Below are 16423 nucleotides of genomic sequence, written 5' to 3'. Positions count from 1 at the left end.
TTTCTGGGGGCCAGATGTGGGTTGGTTTTGTTTCAAGAGTTGAGGTAAGACGCCTCCCCGAACTGTAAGCAGTACCTCCCAAGCTTTCCAGTTTGGAGCAAAGATGATCTGATTCCTTCCTGTTGAGAGAGATAGCACAACTGCTCTACAAAAGGCAGTCTGTTCAGACCATATGGACAACCAGGGGCCTAGAAATCATTACACAATTACTCAAATATATTTGAGATATTTAAACAAGGCGAGACATACTAGTGTGTGACTTGGCTTGTGGTAATGTTTGATTACACTTCAGTGCCATCACAAAAAGACTGAACACTTCATTAAAAGTTAAAGTATTTGAGTAGAAAAACAGCTTCCAGGGTAAATATATGGTCAGAATTCCACATTATCTGGAAGGATTGGCATCTTTAATAGGTCATGCTTTCTTAATTGCCCACATTTGAAATTTCTTTGTAAAGAGACTTACCAAATTCAGTGCCTAAAGCTGGACTGGCCTCAATTTACTGGCATTTATTCATCAAATTTAATCTGATCTATATACAGAAGCATTTTGTTGTAGAAGATTCCTCATGAATATGAGGTGCCATCAGCCATGGAATTTTAAAACAAGGTTCAAAACAAACCAACACAGAATATGGTAAGAATAAAGGTTGTTGGGACATATGGTTCTTCAATAGCACTTAGCTCCCTGACCTCTTTCCTTCTGTCACTCACGTCACATGCCCTGCAAATAGAAACTTCGAATTGAGGAGGATGCCCCAGTGCCTTTCCAAAAGATGCTGGACTTGCCCAAGAACTTGCTCTGCAGCCCTGTGTCACAAGGAATAGCTCTTCCTCCCCCTGTTCCTCACCATTGCTACAAATTGTCTTTTTATTAAAATTAAGAAAGGTACTTACCTTAAAATTTATTAAGAGCCCTGTGTGAAATGGTTTCAGAACTCCTTGGAGTCATTTTGGGCAATTCAGCTCTTTGGAGAAGGAGTTTCAGTGTAAACCTCTGGTATCTGGGCTGGAAGGTGAGGGCAGTTGAGGAAAGTCACACTGCAGATGGAAGGCATCCTCCCTCAGGGCTTCTAGTCTCAGTTGCTGATATAGAAGTATCCGCGCCCCTCATGTTCTTCCTCTCCCTTCCCCAGTGTTACTTCAGTGACACGTACAGAGGACTTTGCGAGAAGGATGGGGTTCTTATGAGCACCAGCAACCCCCCTTCAAAATATTGTCTTGCTGCTTGAGCAGCAAAGGAATATGGTGGGTTCCATTCCAGCCTTCATCCATTTGTGACCATGGGCAAGTTAATTAACTTATCTAAGCTTAGGTTTGTTTTATTTAGCAAGAATGATAGACTGGCTTTCCAGTTTTGTTATGAGAGTTATTTCTCTTACTTGTGCCTAGTATAGAACTTGACATATGCTAGACACTCACAAACTTAGAATTTCTATTACCATTTGCATGTCTTGGCCTTCAACAACTTAGAATTTCTATTACCATTTTGTATGATTTGGAGCAGCAGATCATATGTGATGTGGTGGTCTTGGGCCTCTGCAGTGATTTGTGGTTCTGATTCAAGCCTGATGAATAATCAGGAGATGACAAAAGAGCCCGGGAGATATGTGACGTTCTTCTTATTTCATTAAAATCTCTGCATTACCTGACTTCACCTTTTACATGGAGTCAGCAGAAAATGCGGATAGGGCTTGAAACCTCAACAAAGCAAAGGCTTCCAGGGACAATTGTTTTGAGAGATTCCTTCCCAAAGTCTTTGACATTATCCATAGATTTCACCCATCCATGGCCATGATTATAATGAGCCTCTTCCAAACCCAAGAGTTTGTTGTTCTGGGGGTAAAGGGGAGACATCTCCAGCTGTTACATCTTTGGCCTGCTTTTCACATGAGGTCATGGGTGCATACGTTGGACCATATGGTGTCTGCATTTGTGCTGTGTTTTTGTTGGAATCTCTCGGTATCATCTGCAACTGTTTTCTCCATAAATATTTTAAATGATTATGTCTCTGTAAACATGCTTACTTTAATCTCTTAGCTGATCTATCACTAAAAATGTCCCATTTGGGTGTCCCTCATATGTGTAGTAGTCATTAATGATTATTGTCTGTATGTTATGGTTTTCATAATTCTGATATTTGGAGGACCTTTCAAGACTTATCTTCTAGTTTATGACTATTTTCTAGAAGAGTGGCTTGCAAAAAAGAATTTTTTTTTTGTTTTTCCTGTGATTCTTAAGTACCTCTGAGATAATTTCTAGACTCTATCCATAAATTTCAATCCCTGATACCACATTGGGATAGTAGCAACTGGTGAAATGCCTGATCAATATTAAATATTTTCACCAAATGCAGTGAAGTGTCCTGAAGTCTTGGTTAAAAACGATGTAGCAATACAGACCTGACACCCTCAAGCCATCACAAATCTGTTCTTTTTAGTGGAAGTTGAACCACTTTCTAAACCAGTTGATTGATTGTTCTTGAACAATGAAGAAAGGTCCATATGTAAGAAAGGTTTGCCTTTTTTTTTTCTTTACATGGTACTTCTTGACTTCTACCAAAATATCTGGGAGGTCCTATTTTATAATAATAGCATAGCAGAATTACCCAAAACCATTTGCAAATGTACATTCAGTAGTCATTCATAGCAAAAATAGTCCATTTTCAAGCTGCATATTCATTCAGGTAGGTTTTATCTATAGGAACGAAACATCGGTTGTTCACTGCATGATTCATCACTGTAGACTGAGACCTTCAATACTTAAAGGCAAAAATACACTTTGGGCAATTCCAAATGTGGCTGTTTACGTGTGTTAACTTTTCCATACATCGGTACCTGCTTCCCTTCATTTTGTGCTACTTTCACACCACTTTGGAGTTTGCCAGAGACAGTTTCTTGAAGGTTTCCAAAGTGCTCTGTCTTGCCCGGCACTATATTAGTTAATATCCGTCTGAGAATTCTGAGCAGGCATAAGCATTTTTCTCAAAACCATAGTTAAAGAAAACCACATCTCTAATCCTGTTTGGAACAGCAATTGATGCATTCAGGGCTGCACAGTATGGCAAAACGATCCCTGTTTAATAGCCTGACTGCATATTTTGTTTCCTGTTAGGAATAGCTTAACTTGCCTTCTTGAACAAACACAGCAGGGTTCAAGATCTGTTGTTCTAGGCCTGCTGTGATATTCTGTGCTGCTTAACTTGTATGAGGACTCAGGAGTGCATAAATTAGCTTCTTAAATGGAGGTCGATTTTTGGGTTTTCTTTCAGGATGGAACTGGTTTATTAATATCCCCCTCTGCGTGTCAATGGGATCCTGAATCCATTTGCATTTTCTTTGTGTCCTTGTTTATATTCTATTTAGGAAGGATAAATGGAAGCATTCATTTCTGCCAAGTTTTTCTTCCCCTTTTACTTTTTTCCCTTCTTTCTCTCATTTGTCTCGTTCTTTAGGTACAAACTTGTGCAAGTAGAATCTGGCCTGTTCTTATCTCTGTGTAATCAGATTTCAGCAATCGGGGGCATCATTTATCATTCTTCGCCTCATTTAACTTCTGTACTTTGAAAATGTTGAATTAACTGTCATTGAAAATAGAAAATTGAAAGTTTGCAAGGCTGCTGTTTTTATAGAACTGTAGGTCTAGTGATTTTAGTGTTTCATTATAGTTATATAACCGGCAAAATCCATGCAAATGAAGTGCAAAACTGAGAGGTGGTAACAGTTTACGGTTGGTTCTGGTTTATGACTCATTTGCTTTTACCTTTACTTGCTTTGTGTGTAAATTATTATATCTTGTTTTGATAACCCTCTTTTCCCCCCTTATCATTTACTGTTTTAGAGGAACATGTGCAGGCGTCTTTTATATGTATTCCCAAGCTGGGGCTGGCAAGATGTAGACTCAGCCTGTAGCTGAGTCTGAAAGATGTAGCACGGTGGGCTACCACTCACATTGGTAGATCCATTCTGTGACTAAGGAAAGGGAAGCAGAAACCACAGTAAGTCTTGCCACTTCCCGTATCCAGTGTGATGGAACTCTGTGGAGATCAGAGTCACAGCATATTGCTGAACCAGAAGGGTGATCACAGAACCCAGTAGTTTGTTCCCTACTGTAGTTCTGTGTGGGTTTATCTGTGGCAGTCCAGACCAGCTGAGGAAGGAGATGTACTCTGCCAGTTTCATACCCATGGGAGTCTTGGCCAACCACTCTCCTGTGGTCCTCTCCAACTCTGTGTTTGCGACTATAAATACAGGAATCCAAGATGCTCAGATTCAAAGTGCATGGCTTCCCAATGGTTGGGATGGCCAGCGGAGCAGCATACAAGAGCTCCTCCAATTGAAGTCCCATGTGGGCCAATGGGGGACCATGGGGTCCCCCGTTCAGAAGCAAGGGGCTTATTTGCATTTCTTGTTTTAAAAAGCTAATTGGCTCATTTTAAACAACCTCATAATGTGTTTAGTTATGTATCTGGAAAAAATATTCAGGTTTCATCCCATGTTCATGTATATTAGAACTTTCATGGGAAAGTTATAGTTTATAATAAGGATAAAAGCAAGGTAAGAACCAGAATTCAGTATGAAAAAATAGTTTTTTTAGTTTTTAACTTTTACACTGTTAGGCATAAAAATTGGTTAGAAACAAAAAAGCAAAACAAAACAAAAAACCTCCAAGAATACATTGCTAGTACATATAAAGAACTTTCACACTTGTAGTCTTGGACCCAGTAATCCTCTTCTGTAGAAAGAATCTAACCTAAAGTGGTCAGTGACTTGCAATTTTATCTATATTGAGGCAAAGAAGAGCCAAAATACCCAGCAATAGGAAAGTGGTGACAAAAGTTACTGAGGTTCCAAAGGATAGGTAGCCATTATAAAATTGTGCTCAAAATGAAATTTAATAATGTAAGAAACAAATTAATTTTAAAATCAGAATATAACATTTTATGTACATTATGCTGTGTGTGTGTGTGTGTGTGTGTGTGTGTGTGTGTGTAAACATACAGATGTACAAAACATCCTTGGAAGGGTGCCTGGGTGGTTCAGTCAGTTAAGTGTCTGACTTCAGCTCAGGTCATGATCTCATGGTTTGTGAGTTGGAGTCCCGTGTCGGGCTCTGTGCTGACAGCTCAGAACCTGGAGCCTGCTTCAGATTCTGTGTCTCCATCTCTCTCTCTGCCCCTCCCCTGCTCACTCGCTCTCTCTCTCTCTCTGTCAAAAATAAATAAACATTAACAAAATAAAAAAAAAACATAATTGGAAAGAAATGCATAGGCATGTCTAATAGGGGATATTCTCTCTTGGGAGAAGAACAAGTATTTATTTTGCTTTATTCTTGATACATTTCTGAACTTTTCAAACTCTGTGCGGTGAGCATGTATTTTTATAAGTAATTAGCTATATTTATAATAACAGTGAACTAAATGCATTACTCATAAATACATTAAATGGATGAATAAGGCTTAGCCTAATAATTGTTTGGTAAACCTAACTCACTCCAGAAACATATAAAAAACTGGGAAATCCAAACTCGGTTTTAAAAACACACATACAATTACATTGATTCTTGGTACAAACAGCTCTAAACAGAAGACGGACAGTTTATCAATGATGTGTTGTCTTACATGGGACAATCTAAAAAGTGCCTTTGTTTATCAAAAACCTTCATTTTCTAACAGAAAGAAGTCATTTTTGATCTTTAGTCAAAGGCCCAGTCCATATCAGATACTTAGAGCAACACTGATCTGAGTCTGGGCAATCCAAGGAAATGCAGGTGCATGGTTGAACCCTGGGGGTTACCTACCCTCTACAAACCTCATTTGGAGGTGTTGCCTGTCCTACTCATGCTTCAGTCAGGGCTGATTCAAAGGAAAGACTCCCTTGGCTTTCAAAAGCGAAAAATGGAGCAGGTAAGGGTGACTTCTGCCCCGGTTGCTATTTGGAGAGTGCTGTTACTGCACAGTGCAGGCCTTAGTGGTGTGTGTGCACGACAGAATGGGGCCATTGCACGGTTATGGTAGAGGGAAGAGAGCCCAATTGTCCAAAGACCAGCTTCAGTGTCAGCTGAAGATGGAGGTGAGGCCCAGCCCTGTCAGTTCTGCCTGGGAACCTTGGGACCAGGACACCATCATCCTGAGCCTTGGTTTTCTCCTTGTCATGATGGGGTGAAAACATCCCCTTTGCAGGACTCTCCTGAGAAGCACATGAACGGTGCTTGCCAGGGGTATCCACACTGACTACCCAACCAGAGGGCGGGCTGACCATGGCAGAAGCAATACTACCCATTATGCTAGTAGTATACATTGTTTAAGAGAGACAAATTTGATGCAAATAAAGCAGAAATGGCTTTGAAACCCCGATGTAATCTGGTGTTCTAAAAACGAGCAAAAAAGTAGATATTTTTGTAAAGCCAGGAACCAAGAGTTGATTCGAAAATCCCTACTATCTCAGTGTTTTCTAGCCCCAGACTTCATGTTTAGTGTCTTAGGAATTCAAATTCTTCTTTAAAAACATTCTCATGTATTTAAGGTATGTGAATGTTTTCTACTATTTATTTAAATCAAGCACAACTATAAAATAGGACTGTCTTGAGATGTGGAAAAATACAAAGTCTACTGATAGCATTACTAAGATGAAACAGCCTTTTCTTTCGAAAATTGAAGAAACATCTGAGTAAAAACAATGTAATTTAAAAAATTGTTTTCATTAGAGTTGTTCTCACCTCCTCAAGTACAGACACTCTTTTTCCTTCTACATAGAAAGGAAGGCAGATGATTGAGAAGAGCTATTTAAAAAAGCCAATGAAGTGGGCTATGGTGGCATTAATGTCACCATAACTGACATTATGCTTCCTCTTCAAGAGAGGATATCACAGGACACCTGATGTTCTGATTTCCTTGCTTCTAGATGCCATCCCACAGGGCATAGTTATTGACCCAAAGGTGATAATGAGCTCAAAGAATTGCTGTTGTGAGGTCTCCTCTGTATTTATTGGTAGATTTAGGACAACTGTATCTATCACTTGACATACTAGATGTGTTTCTTGAAAGCAGCATATGAATGTACACTTTATAGGTCAAGGCCCTGGAAGAGAGAGTATCATTTAGGGGGCAGCTTCATGGAATACCTGAATGAAGGAAAGAATCAGCAGCCCAGAGAGTATGGACTAGATCAGAAAATCATTTATTTTCTGGTTGTGTTACTATGTTTCCATTAGTTCTATAGGAAAGAGGAAGTGAGAGAGAAGGCCCAGTAAAGAACACCATTCCAACACAGGGTTAATGAAAGTCAATACAATCCAATTATTCATCTGGAAACCAAATCTATATCAAAATGTAAATCTAAGCCAAGTCTATATGAAATCAATGCCAAGTCACTGATGCTAACTTTCCTTGGTGGGTCCTCACAGGTAAGGATTTCCTGTGTGGCAGGTGTGGTACAAAAATGCCATGTATCACTCAAGAGAAAAGACACACACACACATACACACTATACACTCATAGGCATAGCCTTCACTTTCTTTACTTTTTAGGGGCATAATGTTTTGATACCAACCATTACAATTTTTGCCTGTGGAATTTATCTACCTGTATTGTTTCTGCCCATAAAAATTGATTTTAATTTTAATTTTAATTTTAATGAAACAACTGTCTTTTCAGTTTGTCTTTCTAAACTGAGTCACTTAGTTGGTCTGGTCATAGTTCAACTGCCTGATCCCTTTTCCACATTATTGGCCGGTCAGACCCCAGATTAGTGGATGTATATTCATTACAAACCCAAATGTAGCCCGGTTCCCTGAGAACTGCAGGGATGGCTCTGTGCGAGCTTTCAGACAACTCATGCCAAAGGAGTCGACTGAAATGCCCTCTGGGGTAAACTGGAGCAGTTGTGCAATCCTGCACAGCAACACAACTAGCAAGTTCACAAACAGAAACTTAGATGTTTATCCCTTCAAATTAACTGGAAGGATTTTGGAAAACCCAACCTAGTTTCATAAAGTAGAAAAATGTCAGGCAAAGGACTAATGCCATGGTATGGATTTTCTTTTTCCAGAAATGACTCACAGAATTGAACCACTTGCTGAATCATGAACCCTTGTGCTTGGATTGGCCCCATCCATGTTTGCCCAGGCCTGGGGCGCAGTAGATCATTTGGAGGCTGGGTGCTTATGAAGCATCTGTCTCCTTCTTCCCCAACCCCTTCCTCCTGACAGTTTCCTTCCCAGTATGCTTCCTTCCTAACCTCCTTCAATGTTTACAATTACAATAACCGCCATCCCCAACAGCGTTCTGAGGCATTTTGTTTAGCTATGAAAGTCGTGATGTTCTGTCATGGGACAAAGGAGTAATATTTTTCTATTGTGTTTATGCAATTGAAATGGAGAGATGGATGGAGTTCTAATTTAGTAGAGCAGTGGCTGAATTCTGAAGAAGCTAATGAACTTCTCTCCCCTAGCCAAGAATGGTCCTTAGGAGAGCATTTGTTGGATGTGCCAGGCACTGTACTGGGTGCTTTAAATCTATAATTGCACTTATTCCTCCCAAGAACTATGGAGGGTATTCCTGCTTTAGTGATGATTAGTGTGGTTGCCTCTTTTATTGCACTCCAGTCTCCTTAAGGCAAAATACAACCTTTGTCTTTGTCCTTTACAGAAAGGAAGTTGAGGGCACAGTGATTGGGACAGGGCCTCTAGCATCACCTGGGCCAAAGCCTGAATCCCCATCCTGTTGCGCTCTGTGAACTGGTGCAAGGTACTTTGTGCCTTTATTTCTTCAGCTACAAAATGGGCATGGACACTTTGCAAGGTCTATGTCAGGGTTAAATTTAAGGCTATGTAAATATAAAAACATTTAAAGCAATGTTTGGTAATGGCAATCTGTGCTTGGCTATAGATATTGATGGATGGATGGATGAATGGATGGATGGATGGATGGATGGTTGGATGGAAGGATGTATAAATAAAAATGACTCCATAAGTTTAGGTAACCTGCTCTGGGATTTAATTCCAGGTGCATCTATAGCTCATTACTCCTCTCTGTGCTGCTTTCCAAGGAAGTCATAGTGTTCAACTAAGCTGTTACCAAAAAAAAAAAAAAAAAAAAAAAAGAAAGAAAGAAAAAAAGAAAACAAAAAAATATTTTCTTTTATCTCTGTGGCATTGGCTGGACATCACGAACATTCTGTCCCTACCAGTAGCAGCAGCAGCATGTAAGCAGCAGCTTCTCAGAACCTTCTCATAGTCTGTCACCACACTAGCACAGGCACAGTGCACAAGGATACTGAGTGAAGGAGCCATGAGCGAGCAGTGGCCACAGAATATAAAAGGACTGTCTTGTCCACATTCTGGTACCAATTCTCTGTGACTTCTTTTCCCCCTTGGACCTCGCTTATAAAATAAATAAAAGGGCAGGGTTGAAATAAATTCATTCTGGGATCATGTACGGAGCGCTTCTTATATACCATATCTGTGCTGAATGCTGTGGATAAAAAGAGGAATCATTCCCAACTTCTGCCCTTGGAGTTTACAAGCTCTACCGAATTTTCAGTTTTTCTTCTAGCTACAGTGTTCAGTAACTGCTGTATTAACAGTTTGCACAAATTTGGTCCTAGATGGTATCTTAGGTTGTAGAATAAATATGATTATCTTTGTAGTGAAGTTTGAGAACATCTGGTTCCCATTTCCACTTCGTTAGGGAAGGTTTTATGGAGGAAGCGACGTTTCAGGGGGTCTTTAAACAAGAGGAAGGTTTTATCCCAGGGGCCCAAAGCTCCAAGAGTTGACTGTATTTTCAGGCATCTATTTGGGAGGTGTCTAAACCACGTTTGTGAAAATATAAATGCTCAGCTATGGGGGGGCGGGGTCAGATATGTGTCAAAGCCTATCATGAATATTAGCCAAAACCCAGTGCCCTATGGTAATATTTATTGTCATTATTGAAATAAACATTCTTGAAATAAACGTGTTGTACCCTAATAAACAAACAAAGTGGTTTCATAAAATAGCTTTCAGATACGTTGATGTGTAATATTCTCTTGCCCATGGGTTTACTTATATATGTGTCCCTGGCCAAAGACCACATCTTCCTTCTGTTTAGATATTTACTCATAAAACATATTCCTTGCTTAATGACATATCTCAGAAATGTTGGGAAAAGAAGAAACAACATAAAAATTTTCCCAAATAATAACAACTTTATTAGAAGACCATTATTTTGAGATTATCATACAGATGTTCCATCATTATCCAGCACTATCTCTCACAAAGTTGTCTTCAGGTTGTTAAAACAAGAAAGAGAGGACAAACAAATTCAACAATTGAGTTCATACAAGATGCAAAGTTTAAAGAGGGAAATCTGTTGAATTTTGTATTGAGACAACTTAAAGTGCAATAAATCTCATAAGAACTCAGGGTCTCCAAATCTCAGATGCAAGGAATAATGATTCAGTAAGAAGCAGAAATGTCTCGGCTAAAAGGAAGATGTCATTGGTGGAGCATTCTTGAGGACTGAGTGACTGCACTTTACCAAGACAATCGAATGCAAAGCAAGGGGAAATGTGACTTGGAAGATTGACTTATTTCTTTTTATTTTCCACTGCTACTTTTTTAATGCCTTATGTTATTTAGGATTCAGGCATCTTACAAAAATGTTGAAAGATGCCAGTGCAAAATGAGAATCTAAACAATGATTGGTGTTCTTAAAATTGTCTAGATTTTAAAAAGGAAGCAGTTCATATGCATAGTATCATAAAAGGCAGACAGTTCATATCGCTTACATTGAAAGAACTATTCCTTCAATTAAAAATAGGAATGCCTGCTTTTTGTAAACATTTTACTATAAAGAACATCTAAAATACTTATAATCAAGCATAATATGTTTAACCCAGAATATAAAAACTTTATTTTCATAGGATTTTCATGTCAGAGTGTTACCATGGTTTGTTTAATGGAGTATTTTGATCTTTATAAAAAAGATTTGTTTGAATAGGATTATTACTATTGTTATTATTATTATTATTTTAAGGCACTAATGTTCATTGCAAACATGCTGTTGAGTGATTTTATTTATAAAATTCTTTATGTATATGAAAATTCATGGGAATGTTCCTTTTATTAAAATTTTCAACCATACAAAGAAGATATTTACAGAAAAAAAGATCAAAGATACATAGGTACAGCAAGGTGATTTAAAAATCTTGGCTTTATCACAGAAACAAGCTATTCTTTCTCTCTCTTCTCATTTCAAAATGGCATTTTAGATTATTGAGCAATTGTAGTTTTAAATATGTATACATGTGTAAAGCCTCTCATTTAAAACTGGTCACTATTGAAACAGCCAGTAAATTTAATGACTATCACTAACAGCTGTGGAAATCTAAATAAGAGTAACATTCACGGAGTCAGATGATGTTAACATCAGCCAAACAGGTAATGCTGATACCGTGCACCCTTTTCAGGCATAAGATGCACCGATAGGGTTTAGTTTTCATGTTTCAGTGGGTTTCACTCATTCTTCCTCTGTAAAGTGTCTGCATCTCCAGCAGGAGGTGTGTATCCAGGACAGTAGTTAAGACCCATCATTGAGTGTGGCTCATACTAGATTTTTTCCCCCAATCTCAGTTCAATATTAGAGATAAGGGATGCTGGGATGAGGGAAGGAGTGGGAGAATTGGGGGAGGGGCCATAGGCAGGCATTGAAAGGGTAGGTATAGAGGACTTTTTGGTCTTGGAATAAAAAGGAAGGCCCAAGGATTTGTTTCTGTGGAGGGTCTCTACATGGCCACATATTCTGCTCACACATCCTTTTCCGGATCTGTGTTTCCCCGATTTCCTCCCTGGTGCTCTCACTAATTTGTACAAAGTGTTTTTCTGGTGGTTTTCTACTATCTACCCTCCCCTTGCTATGGAGTGTAAAAACTGAGGACATAGCTGCTGTCTGTTCCCATCTTGTTCCCATTGCCCCCCATCATGTGCTACTGAAAGAGTGGCCCTTGGGGATTCCTAGGTCATTGGTAAACTTAAGCTCATGGAGAGAGGAGAGAGAAGACCTCCCCCTTCCTTCACTCCCTTGGCACATTATCAGACCCTATACACCTTAAAGAATCAATAGTTTGTCTTTTATTTTTTTATTTTTATTTAAAAAAATTTTTTTTTCAACGTTTATTTATTTTTGGGACAGAGAGAGACAGAGCATGAACGGGGGAGGGGCAGAGAGAGAGGGAGACACAGAATCTGAAACAGGCTCCAGGCTCTGAGCCATCAGCCCAGAGCCTGACACGGGGCTCGAACTCACGGACCGCGAGATCGTGACCTGGCTGAAGTCGGACGCTTAACCGACTGCGCCACCCAGGCGCCCCAATAGTTTGTCTTTTAAAATGTTTCATCTTCTATTTAAAGATGTACAAAGCTTTGTTTTTCCACCTTGGTACTATTTTTTTCCCTGTCAAGGTGGAGGTTATTAACAGAACCATGAGTTGAGACAGGCTATCTTTGCTTCCACTGGGTGGGGAACTAAGTGACATTGCCTGCCTTTTAAATACATTTTTATTGAAAGACTACACTCTGGAAATGGCTCATCTCCCAGGACGTTGTGCCTGTAATTCACCCTGACTGCCACTAGATGGTGGCAGTGTCCCTTCATGGAGTGCAAGTTGGTGTTCATCCCAGGTGTTGGAAGGAAGACACAGCAGAAATGCAGCTGTGTACTCACAAATTATGTACACATATATAAAATGTCTATTATTAGGGTATACGTTTATATCAGGTACTCCATTAACATAGTCAATATGTTGATTGGCTTTAATGAAAAAGAAAAACACAAACATAAGAAGGGCAAAGTATAGAAGAAATATAATCTTTGAGAAGAGTTGGTGAGTTGGCCTTTGTTCTTGGCTTAGAGCCATTCTTTTCCTGAGCTGAGCTCCCCATTTCTGCACCAACTTCTGTTTTAGCCCAAGCCTCCAGGGCTGAGCAGCTATGTTAGGAGGCTGTGCTTGAAAACCACCTGGCAGCCCATTTGAAGACTGCCCTTCACTTGTTCAAATGCCTTATAGGGCCCAATGTCCAGGTCTCCTCCTTCCTCTAGGGCTTGGCACTCACCCTCAGGGATCTCTAGCTGCAGGGGACTCAGAGTCCTGCCACTGATCCTGGCAAGCTTCCTGTGAGTGGAGACATGAAGAAGACAGCATAACAGGTGTCTTTCAAATGGATGCCCAGACATTCCTGGAGCCACAACTTGTCCCAATGGAAAGGGCCCTGCCAGGGCCCGGCAGTGCCTGCAACCTGCCTCCCTTCCTGTCCTCTTTCTCAGTGGGTTCTTGCAACTCTGTCAAAGCAGACTCTGGTTCTGCAACTTCTCATGCAGGCTCTTTTCTCAAAGCAGGCAAACGTCTATTTGTTATGAAAGTTTTACACAAAATCCCAATGACAATAGTTTTTATACCATCATAAAGAGTCATCATTTCCCCAGATGGCTACCCATTACTGCCTATTGCCATTCAGTATTTGGGTACTTTAGGGATACCTACATTTCCTCCCTTGTGGAAAGGACACACAGCCACTCATCATATTGGGACTATCTTTCCTTTGGCCATTTCGGCCTCTGCAGTGTCTCCCTGTGTGGGTTGTACAAGGTGCTTGGGACCACTTCACTGAGTATCTGTAGCTACCTAGGTTTTTCTCTAGTCAATATTGGCACTTGTGCAAGTCAGGATTCTTCTGTTATTAGAGTTACAAATCCAATCCATACTCACTTGGGCAAAAACAAAACATTGCCCCAGGGACCCCAGTAATGGAAAATAGCATGAATGGGGTTGAGCTTAGGGATGAAGGCATCCAAGGACTGGTTCCCTCTCTCCTTGTCCCTCTTCCTTGCTCCCTCTCCCTCTGTGCCTCTCCTTCTCCCCCATCACACACACACACACACATACACACACACACACACACACACACACACACACACACACACACACACCTCTCCTCCTGTCTCTAGGTTGACTTTATTTCTTTATTTTCTCAGTCCCTTCTCTATGGGGAAAGGACATGGTTGTCAGTCTTACATTCTTATAACTATCCACGAAGGGAAGTAGAGAGTTTCTCCTATTAGCTCCATGTTGGAGGAAAAAAAAAAACCAGGTGGCCTGGGCGGTGTGTGTGTGTGTGTGTGTGTGTGTGTGTGTGTGTGTGTGTGTGTTGTGTGTGTAGTATCGTGGTTGGCTCAGCCTCGGTTCCATGCCCAGTGACATGTAGGATGGGAGACATTAGTTGCCAAGCGAACCTTGTTGATGAAAGGGATGTAGAGGACTTCTCTAAAGAAAGGGAGTAGTATTTGAGGGGAAAAAAAGAAAAAAAAATACTGGGCAGTTTTGAAAAATGTCTCCCCCTTCATTTTTCCACTGATACATATTTTTACAAAGCAACTGGATGAAACTGCTATGTAGCAGAGATTTGTGCGTGGTTTTGTTAAACTGAATTTCAGGAAGCATTCTGAATCTGTCACATAAACCCTGACAGACATCAGTAAATGCTGGACATTTTTACTTCAGTCCAGGCTAGTCTTGAAGAAGATAGCTTCTCTGCTCACGCAATGAGACCCAGTGTGGCCACCTCAGCCAGCTCTTCTCCCACTGTCCCATTGCTTTTCTGTCTCTTCTGGAACACTTAGGGTCCCTGGAGAGTAAGACCTCTATCTCATGCCTAGGTATCTTCCAGCACATGGCATGGAACTTGGCCCATAAGCCAATGCTCAAGGAATGTTTATCAAGGGAATCAATGAGTAGACCAGCAGCAACAGCAATAGACCAGAACTCTGGTGGTTATTCTATCTGGGGCCACACCCAAGACTTGTCTGCACTGCCAGCTACTGCCACTGGTGGGAAACTAATCAAGCATTAGTCGTAGAAGACTGGCATCACTACATGTACCTCACACATGAATCCAAATGCATATTCATACGAGCCCACATGTATGATTAACTTGGGAAGCTGACAGGAAGCAGTCAATCTGTTGAGCAAGTTTGTGTTTTATAAACCAGATGTTCGGTATTATTATTCATCATTTCCTTTGATACCAGAACGGTCCCCATTATGTAGCATAGGAAATGAAGGATATGGAATAATATACACTTATTATACAACAGAGCACCAAAACCAAGCATTTCAGAGGCCCGTTCAAAGCCTGGGCAAATGTAATTGAATGGGAGTTCATTTTAGGATTCCCACTTGGACTTGAGTTAATGGGATTTTTCCCAGATGGACCATGGTGACCTCTCTCTCCCGTTCCTACCCTTTGGAAAATGAATGTTGACTCTACATCTGCATTTTTCTTGGAAGCCATGTGTATGAATCATAAGCAGCTCTTGCCTCAGCAGCCACTACAGGTTAGGGGGCCACAGAAAAGCAAGGACCCCCTAGTGTGTGGGGACAGAGGGTGTCTGGCTGTGGCTGGCTGCATAACTCCTGCTTGGTGGTCTGGACAAAAAGCACTTGCCAATGGCTGCTATTTCCTATGGCAGGACTATAGAATACCTTTCAATCATAAAGTGCTCACAGCACAAATTAACTTTCTTCTCCATGACAGTTTAAGATTCGCAGACCCCAGATCTGTGGAGACTGGAGAGATTGAGCTGGTGGGTGCAGAGGAACATCTTAGTGTCATGCATGTGATATTTTCAGGCCCCGCCAGCCTTTGTGGCCACACTGGTGAGCTATATACATCAAGTAGACTACAGTTTAGGGTTCTGGCCAAGCCAGTCCAAATCTGGGCCATAAGTACACCGGGGAGAGAGTACATATGCTCACAGATAGTGGCTAGACTGAGATCACTGCATTTCCTTTGTTTACCAGGGTTTGGTTAAAAAATGAATGGTTTTTCACATGCAACATTATGGGGATTTTTTTTAAGGTAATGACAGGCCGTAATTACTTTTAGAATTAGCCTCTGAGTGACGCTGATACTGTATTCTGACTTAATATTTTGAAGTTAGTTTCCCACGATCTTGTATTTGTGCCAGAACAATTACCAGTGATTTATAACTGATTTTTACTGGTTGCAGGAAAAGGCTTCATTTCTCATTATTGTCAATGGTGTGTTTTGATTTCATCCATGATACATGTTGGCATCATTTGAAATTTTGATTTGAATTGCAAAGTGGAAGTTGCCCAGGGTTATGGATCAGCTCAAATCAGTTTTCTGTATAGCATTAAGGATTAATCAAGGAGGAGGAATATGGGAGATCTCTGATTCTAAGAGAGATGTTTATAGTGTGTTGGTTCTGCCTTTGAAAATGGCCTTCCATATCCCCAGTGGTGGCCATAGATACTTTAAGTATTTTTAGCAAGATGTTGGAACCATGTTTTCACAAACTGTCATTACCATCTCATGGTCAATACTATTTAGTTAATAATATTATGATATAGTAGTAAGTTTGTTT

The 16423-nt window shown here is 40.4% G+C and overlaps 1 protein-coding gene across 7 annotated transcripts in view; it reads left to right on the top strand.

Moving 5' to 3' along the window:
- The window catches only part of CACNA2D3 (calcium voltage-gated channel auxiliary subunit alpha2delta 3), a 1033852-nt gene that overhangs the window by 796626 nt on the left and 220803 nt on the right, over positions 1 to 16423 (top strand). The window lies entirely within an intron of this gene.

Source organism: Acinonyx jubatus, chromosome A2, assembly GCF_027475565.1.
Source record: "Acinonyx jubatus isolate Ajub_Pintada_27869175 chromosome A2, VMU_Ajub_asm_v1.0, whole genome shotgun sequence".
NCBI lineage: Eukaryota > Metazoa > Chordata > Mammalia > Carnivora > Felidae > Acinonyx > Acinonyx jubatus.
This window is presented reverse-complemented; position numbering and strand designations above follow the sequence as displayed.